Here is an 8,668-nt window from a genome sequence, read left to right on the forward strand (position 1 = left end):
GGCCTGAATTGGATGACCTCGACACCAACGACATGTTTCAACAGAACGGCGCTATGGGCCACACAGCTCATGCCACACTACATATTCTGCACGAGCGATTTGAGGACATGGTTATCTCACGTGCAGTCTAATCAACAAGTTCAAAAACATGAAAAATAAAGGTCCTAAAAATATGAGCGATAGCTCAGTTCGATTCGAAATCACCTCTAGAGAAATGTTTTTGAAGGATTTTGGTGCAGGTAAAAAATTGCAATTGTTATTAACAGAATAAGATTTGAAAAAATGGTATTTAGTTTTTCGTTAATAACTCAAAAAATATTAATATTTGAGAAATTTTGAAAAAAGCTCGTTAAAGAGGAGAAAATTTCCGAAGATTTTAATTTGACGTTGAAAATAGGGTTCCTGACCAATTATTTATTTATACCTTTTATCCCATTATTTATGCCAACGGAGATTGGGAAAAAATTTGTTAGTTAACAATTGAATACTTTTTTGAAAAATGGTGATAAAACTTTTTTTAAACGGGACCCGATTCATTTAAGTGTTAAGAAGATACTAGATTTTTTTCAAATTTTTAATATGGCATTTTATTTTATAAAAAAATTATTTCTTTTGATAAACTCTCTTTAGCGGCAGCGCGCGCATGCCGTAATACCCGCGCGAAACCCTATTTTCAAAGTCAAATTAAAATTATAAATAATGGAGATAGAGTTTCGGGAGTCGAGACTTTTTTTTCGGAAATTTCCTCTTCTTTAACGAGCTTTTTTTCAAAATTGCTTAAATATTAATATTTTTCGAGTTATCAACGAAAAACTAAATACCATTTTTTTCATCTTATTTTTCGGAAATTTCCTCTTCTTTAACGAGCTTTTTTTCAAAATTGCTTGAATATTAATATTTTTCGAGTTATTAACGAAACACTAAATACCATTTTTTTTTCATCTTATTTTGTTAATAACAATTGCAATTTTTTACCTGCATCAAAATCCTTCAAAAACATTTTTCTAGAGGTGACTCCGAATCGAATGAGCTATAGCTCATATTTTTAAGACTTTTATCTCTATTTTTCATGTTTTTAAACTTGTTGATTAGACTAGTGGAGGTGTTATAAACTGGCACCGAGATCGTGCGATTTGACTCCGTTAGACACAAACCTCAGCGGTGCTCAAAGCCAACATAATCCATGCCATCGGTCAAATTCAGACTGATTTATGCGCCACAGTCATGAAAAATTGGACGTTTCAGATGCGCCCCACCAAGAGAAGCCGTGACAGACATTTAAACGATGTTATATTCCACACATAATGCCATTAATAGGTATTTCAATCGGATAAATAATGTCGATGATATCTTACACACACTTTGTGTTGGGTATTGTAATGAAGTTGCACTGAATTTAGTTTTTTAAAAACGACAACATAAACTTATTTATTCAATAACATACAGATAGAAATGTGAAATAGTATTTTAGTGTCTGTTCAGTTTGAATGCTTGTAAACTTCTGCTTTAAGCTTCTGCCTGTTCTTCTCGTCGACCTCAGGGTTGTGTCTGGCATCCGGGGGGAGTGACTATACAGGGTGAACGCCTGAACACTTTGTTTTATTCACATTTAGAGATAGCAAGTGCTTAATGAGAAAGACGCTATATAACAGGTAACTGTTCTTTTTATTTTCCCATTGACTGGACATTTGACAACTACCTTCAAAATTTGCGAAAATGATGAAGTTCTTCTGAGTTGTTGAAAACATATCATAGATCATACAAGTTTCCTGTTACTGAAGAAAAAAGCTTTCAAAAAATGGCTCCCCAAATTTATATATTTCATATATGTGTGTTATATAATAGGAAAATTCATTACATTTTCCTATAATCTAAAAAAAATTGAATTCTTCTGAAAGTATAGGAGGTCTGTTAAAAAAATAAGGTGAATTTTCAAATTACACGGGCTATGTACAGTTTTTAGATTTTTTTTACGTTGGTATACTCGTCTCGAATATATGCTCATAGTTTCAACTGTTTATCATGTTTAGTTTATTGGTGAAAGGCTTGAAAGTTATTCTGCTATCGAAAAAAAGTAATCAAGAATTTACATCAAATGGAATTGAGTGCTGAAAAACACTTGAAATGTCAACAGTGACATACGGTGATTGACCTCTGAGTCAGAAAAATGTTAACAAGTGGTACACGCGTTTCACAGGAGGTCGAGAAGATGTTAATGACGACACTCACCTTGGACGCTCCAGCACATCAACAACCGATGAAAATGTTGAAAAAGTGAAGAAAATTGTTATGGAGTATCGTCGAATAACTATCAGAAAAGTTGCTGAGGATGTCGGCATATCGGTTGGCTCATGCTATGCAGAAATAGGTCGCATGAGCATCGCTCAGGAATTGTTGAAGGACGTCAACGGGATTCAGATTTACTTTAAAGGGTCATAAGTGGCGACGAATCATGGATATATCATTATGACATCGAAACCAAAGTCCAATCGTCCCAATGGAAGAGCCCAACAGAGTCAAGGCCACCGTTTTCTTCGATTACCGTGGCATAATGCATCAGGAGTTCTTGCCACATGGACGTACAGACAATGAGAAGTATGCTCCGCTTGCGAGAAGCAATACGAAGAAAGCGTCCGGTATTCCGGTGGAAAAACAATTCGGAGCTTTTGCATCACGATAATGCACCTGCTCACTCGTTATTGTTTTTTCGTAATTTTTTTGACAAAAGAAAACACCGTAATCATGCTTCAGATACTGTATTCGCCAGATTTGGGCCTCTGCGACTTTTTGAAAGGGCGGCGTTTTGTGACGATTGAGGAGATAAAAATCGAATCGCTGAGAGAGCTCAAGGACATAATAAAAATGCATATCAGAACTGCTTTTCGAGGATTGGAAAAAACGTTGGCACAAGTGTATTATATCAGAGGAAGGCCACTTTGAATGGGGCAAAATAGAAATTGTTGAATTGATAAATATTTTTTGAGAAGAATGAAAATTGTTATTGCGAAAAGGAATAGAAGTTATACAAAATGAATATCAATCAAATATCAAAAATAGACATTAATTGTTCCACACATATTCGTATCACATAGAGATCAAAATCATAATGCTAAAAGAAGAAAACAGAAAAAAAACTGTGCCGATATTTTTAATTTTTTGCTGTATCACATAAAACTCTTAGAAGTGAATTTGACACAGCTTTGTCTTCTGAGAAAGTGTAAATTTCATGGGAGAGATAAGAAAACATTACATAGAAAACGTTATTGATAAATTTTTCAATCACAGTGATATCTAGAAGTGCAATATGTGTATATTTAAAGATTGTGGTTCAGATCGCTTTGAAAATAGGGACGACAGATAATATTTCAGAAATGTCAACATCATGATATATTGTTTTTTTTTACTTTTACGTTGTAAACAAGGTTGCTGAATGATTTAGTGCTGATTTCCTATTTAGAGGATAGATGGATTCAGTAGTTTGTATGTATTTCTACATTTTCGATACTATAGATTCTCAAATATGGAACAAAAGTCTTTTTTTGAGAAATCAGTTTTTCGTTGCATTTTTTGGAAATATTCACCCAAGTCACCTGAAAAAATGAAAATCTACAAAGGAGTACTTTATACAGGTGTATCAAATGTATTCAATATATTTTTCTCAAGTGCTGTTCATCAGTGACTTGTCATTTGGTGATTTTCCCTAACAAAATACAAACTGTTCATAGAATGTAAACTTTCACGGCCGCAGATAAGCAATTCTTCTTTGACCTCTGTTGAAAAAAATTGAAAAAAAGACAACTTTCTCAGGGAGAACTACAAAATATATAACTTTTTTATCTGAAGATGTAACCAGATATCGGTCTCTTACACGTTGAGACAAGTACCTACTCTATAAAATAATCAGCTCTATTTTTGTGTGAAATCTATTTTCAGCGTTTTTAGGCCTTGGTCTGCAGGTTTTATGCTTGACGTTTCGTCTACTACTGCGGCAGACATTATCAAAGGCGATGTGGTAACGGTCGCAGTGCCCGAGTTGGTGCTCGAATCGTTTTTCCCGTCCCGAACGCGATAACTGCGATGCTGGTATTTGACTCTGGTTTTATATTATTACCAGGGTGCGTGGCTTGGTTTTTCTCAATTGGATTATTTGACATTGTTTGCTTAACTGTAAGGGCAGGTAGCCAGAAGAGGTAATGATGTTCATTACCTCTTCTTTTCTATTGAAATTATTCCTGTGTTTTTGAATTTCTATTGCCTTTCTATATACTCTTGGATAGTAATTTTGAGTTCCATAAAGTATTACTGTATCTTTGAGTGGGATAATGTGAGTGATTTCTTGGTTGAGAGCCTGTTCGGTTACAGCTAATTTGTCGGTTTGTCCGAGTCGACAATTTCCCTTGTGTTCAGAGAGACGGGTACCAACACTGTAGCCAAACATGCTCTCATCAAAAAAGGCACTCACATTATCTCATTCGAAAATAATACACAGGGATCATTTTAATAGAAAAGAAGAGGCAATGAGCATTAATAAAATCTGGCTACCTGTCCTCACAGGTACACGAACAAGATCAGGTAATCCAATAAAGAGAAAGCAAGCCACGCCCACTAATATAATAATATAAAACCAGGGTCAAATTCCAGCATTGCAGTTACCGCGTTCGGAACGGGAATAACGATTCGAGAACCAACTATAGGCACTGCGACCGTTACCACATCGCCTCTGATATATACCGTAGTAGTAGACGAAACATCGGGCATAAAAACCTGCAGACCACGGCCAAAAACACCGGAAAATATCTTTCACACACAAATAGAGCTGATTATTTTATAGAGTATTAGGTACTTTTGTCTCAACGTTTAAGAGACCGAAATCTGGCTGCATCTTCAGATAAAAAAGTTATATATTTTGTAGTTTTCAATAACTTCTAGGTATATTTTACAGATTGTGAAATATCAAAGTACCTATCCAAAAAACCAATGAGTCTCAACAAAAACAATTTTTGAGGACTGAGAAAATTCACTGGCCCTTAAATAAGCCGAATCCGTGCAAAAGTTTATCCTCCAAAATATATGCGAACTGCTAAACTGATCTCTTCTATGCTACCCTTGTCGGCAAGTTTAATAAAATAAAAGAACATTCCAGACAAAGTCTATTGGAACTTCAAATAGTCGCCAGGGCTTACTAATTACTTCTCTTGAAACATTCGAAAGGCGACATAAAAGTCTTAAGTAGGTAGATATATGTATTTAAAATATGCAAGTCTGCAAAAATCATACCAGATGTTCTCTGAACGTTCAAAAAAAGCATTCAATGAAGGTATAATTCGTTCAAGAAGTGGAAAAATGGATTTAAATATTATATGCTCTTACCAGCAAGTTTTAATAATCACACGTTCAACTCACACTAATCGAAAATTGTGATTGAATGAAATGTGTGCTCGTTGCCGGCAGTTCAAACTTTTATCCGCGGTTTCACAACGTTGCCGGTTGTAAAACATCGCTTCCCGTTAATGAGGACAATTCTATAGTCATACAGGGTGGACCCCTTTCTCTTTGAAATGTATGATTTTAAAATTTAATCAGATGTTTCAGGAATGACACGATTGTTGATGACTTTTTTGGATTCCAAATGTGTATATTATAAGGATTTTTTTTGGAAAATATTACAGAGGAAAAACTTGAAATGACATTAATTTTTGAATACTCATCCTTATGTCACAAAAACAATGATATATACAGTATGTTCCGTAATAACATGCTAATATTTCAGGGAGTGATTTCTCATTTTTTCGAGAAAAGTTGATGTCGTTGATTTATGCTTTTAGGAAAGTCTTTGAAAAAACTCTCGTTTTTTCTATCTAATTATTGAATTATACAAAATCATCCAGAATGTAGTTAACAAGCTCTGATATGTACAAAGAGAATTCGAATGGCATAAAAACTATATAGAGACCGAACGTCGGCAGTTTCTTTGATAGCATGAGCGGTGTGGTATAATTACGAGGTCTAATCACTATTTTTATGCGTGAGGTTTTATATGGTATTAACTTAACTGATAAATTTATCAGACCCGGTACATTAGTCTTTTATTTAGTTGTTTGAATTGACTTCGTATATACTTTACTTATACCTCCGTTATGTGTAAACCTAGAGATAATTTTCTTAAATAATTTTCAAAATAGTTGGTACCATTGCGGTTTCTAAGAAACTACCTCAACTTCTATTTCTGAATGGCACCCCTTACAATAGTGTACTTCTCTTGAGTCTTCCTCTAATTGTGAATATGAAAGTAATATTTTTTATAAACGAAATGCTCTGAACAGTTATTTATAACCAAATATGTCAATAATTTTATTGACTTACACGACATACATAAAATTTCATAAATTCTTCAAAAATGTTCAAACTTGAAGCTGACAAGCTCCATATCATCTTATGAGTTCATTATTTTGATATCATAGCTGAAGTGGTGCATGACAGATTCGATTCTTGAGATCCTCCCAATCTTCTGAAGGTACTTGAAATATAATTTCTTTTAGACACCCCGGTCTGGCCAACCATTGAACCATTGTTTTCTATTTATCTCTGATCATGTGTATCATTAAGATGTAATCATGTGCGAATTATGGAAAGGACCACTATATTGTTGTCATATCATCATTGGTCATTCGGATAGTGGAATATGTTCTAATAGTTTGAGCAAGATGTTCAGCACCAGTGTTAAAATATGTTAAAATATTGATACATCATTTGTAAAGTCAACATCAAACGTTCACACTCCATTTTGTTTTGAGTTTCTGCTATCCAATGTGAATGTACCAGTAATGAGCGTTGTGTGTTTTGACCACATCATTATTATGAAACCTGCTTTTATTACTTCTCAGGACATCTGCATTATCACGTACCATAATCTGGAGGAACGCAATAAATACTACCCTTCGTTCAAAATCTTTGAGCAGTAACATGTGATGGTACCTACTTGACGGTAAAGATTATGCTCACTACATGACCGACATGATATAATCAGGAATTTTTCCGAGATTCTCCATACACAAGCCACTAATCAACATATTCATAAGAAGTCAATGGCAAAGTCATGAACTCTATTTAAATTTGAGTGAACTTTACTGGAATACAATACTTTTAGTTGCTGAAGTTATTATTTATTATAAATATTATTGATAAAAATTTCGAAGATTTTTAAAAATATCAAAAGTGGTAGGGAGACACAACTAATTGGGTGTACAGTTTGTGGGATTCTCATTTCAAAAACTGAAGTAGAGGAAAGTTTTTTGAAAGATGGTTAGCATATTGTTAACGGTATTTCCAGGAGGGCATTTTAACGTATATCCAAGCTGATTCGCTTTCAAACTGATTCGCTTTCAAACTGAATTTTTTGCGAAACGTTAATAATATAAAGAAAAAAGGTATTTTTTTATTATTCAAGTTGTAGGAAAAATTTGTGGGTATGACAGGTTCCTGACTAATTCGGCTCGTTAATGATTTATATTAAGCAGTAACTTTTTGGGGTGAACTTTTCAGTTTGCTCTCTATTACACTTCAGTAGATTCTCTATTGTTTTAACTTTGTTTATTTTTCAGATTCTAGAAGGATATACACCCAAAAAAACAGTAAGAAGTATTTGATGAGACTTAGAGAATAATATTTCTCCTAGAAACGATGATCTTTCTATTATGAGATTTCATATAAAATATCATAGCTTTCTCCAGAAACCTCACACGGATACTCAACAAAGAATATCTATAAGTGGCTATTTTGAATGGAAATATGGCGGAAAAATACTATTTTTGAACAGAAAAACCTTGTGATTGAATTGTAGAACACTCGAGAAATGCAAAGAAGAATTTCTTAAAGTCACTCTCATTTTGAGATTGCAAGAATTCTACATATTTCCAGTAAAACGATTTACATTCCTGATATTGTAATGTGTAAACACAAGGAGAGATATCGGAATTCCTAATAAAACAAATTAAAATTTAATAATGAAGTGTCAATATAATTTTCATTACTTTGTGACCCGATGAAACTGCTGATGTTTTATTGAAATATCAATCATTTGTTCCATATCGTGCTTTATATAAAGTTTGTTCATTTTCAAGTGTATAGGTATCATTTGTGTGTAGTTGTTATATTTGTTTTCATATTTGATAATGTCACTTTGATATTTATCTATATTTTTTATTTTGATTGAAGATCGGATATTTTGTAGAATTGGCAACATTAATTCATATATTCCCCTCCACTGAATCTTAAGCAAAAGTACAGTATCAACATGCATGCTGGTCAAGGTCGAAATTGAATTCCATTAATACTATTGAAGCTGGAGAATAATAAACTACACCCCTACATTATTTGCAACTCTAACAACAGTATACCTATATAATATATACAGAGGGACTTTTTTTCACCAGTAGGTACCTACTTTATCAGCAAGTTGTCCAAAAATTCAGAATGTATTCAATTTTCAATAAAATATGTGGCATTTCTTGGTTATATCCGAATTATCTTTTGGATATTAAATCATATGAAATATTTACAATATTACTCGTATTGCTATAAGTACTTAGTTTATTATAATTTATATCTTATGATGCACTGTTTGGAACCTTTGGTGTAGTAATGAATATTACTGGAGTTTTTTCCCAAC

At 33.5% G+C, this 8,668-nt stretch overlaps 1 protein-coding gene across 2 annotated transcripts in view; it reads right to left on the reverse strand.

The window, feature by feature from the left end:
- Nucleotides 1-8,668, reverse strand: part of LOC111509471 (glutathione S-transferase 1) — a 228,162-nt gene that overhangs the window by 24,076 nt on the left and 195,418 nt on the right. Inside the window, exon 1 of one of the 2 annotated variants that reach the window (XM_074182777.1) lies at nucleotides 5,371-5,501. The exons of the other annotated variant lie outside the window; for it this stretch is intronic. The gene's annotated coding sequence lies outside the window, so the exon portion shown is untranslated. Of the gene's footprint in view, nucleotides 1-5,370; nucleotides 5,502-8,668 lie in introns of those variants that run through there. 2 annotated transcript variants of the gene reach the window in all.

This window comes from Leptinotarsa decemlineata, unplaced genomic scaffold, assembly GCF_025532065.1.
Source record: "Leptinotarsa decemlineata unplaced genomic scaffold, Ldec_3_MD MMD2_tig00026328_RagTag_RagTag, whole genome shotgun sequence".
In the NCBI taxonomy this organism is placed as follows: Eukaryota; Metazoa; Arthropoda; class Insecta; order Coleoptera; family Chrysomelidae; genus Leptinotarsa; species Leptinotarsa decemlineata.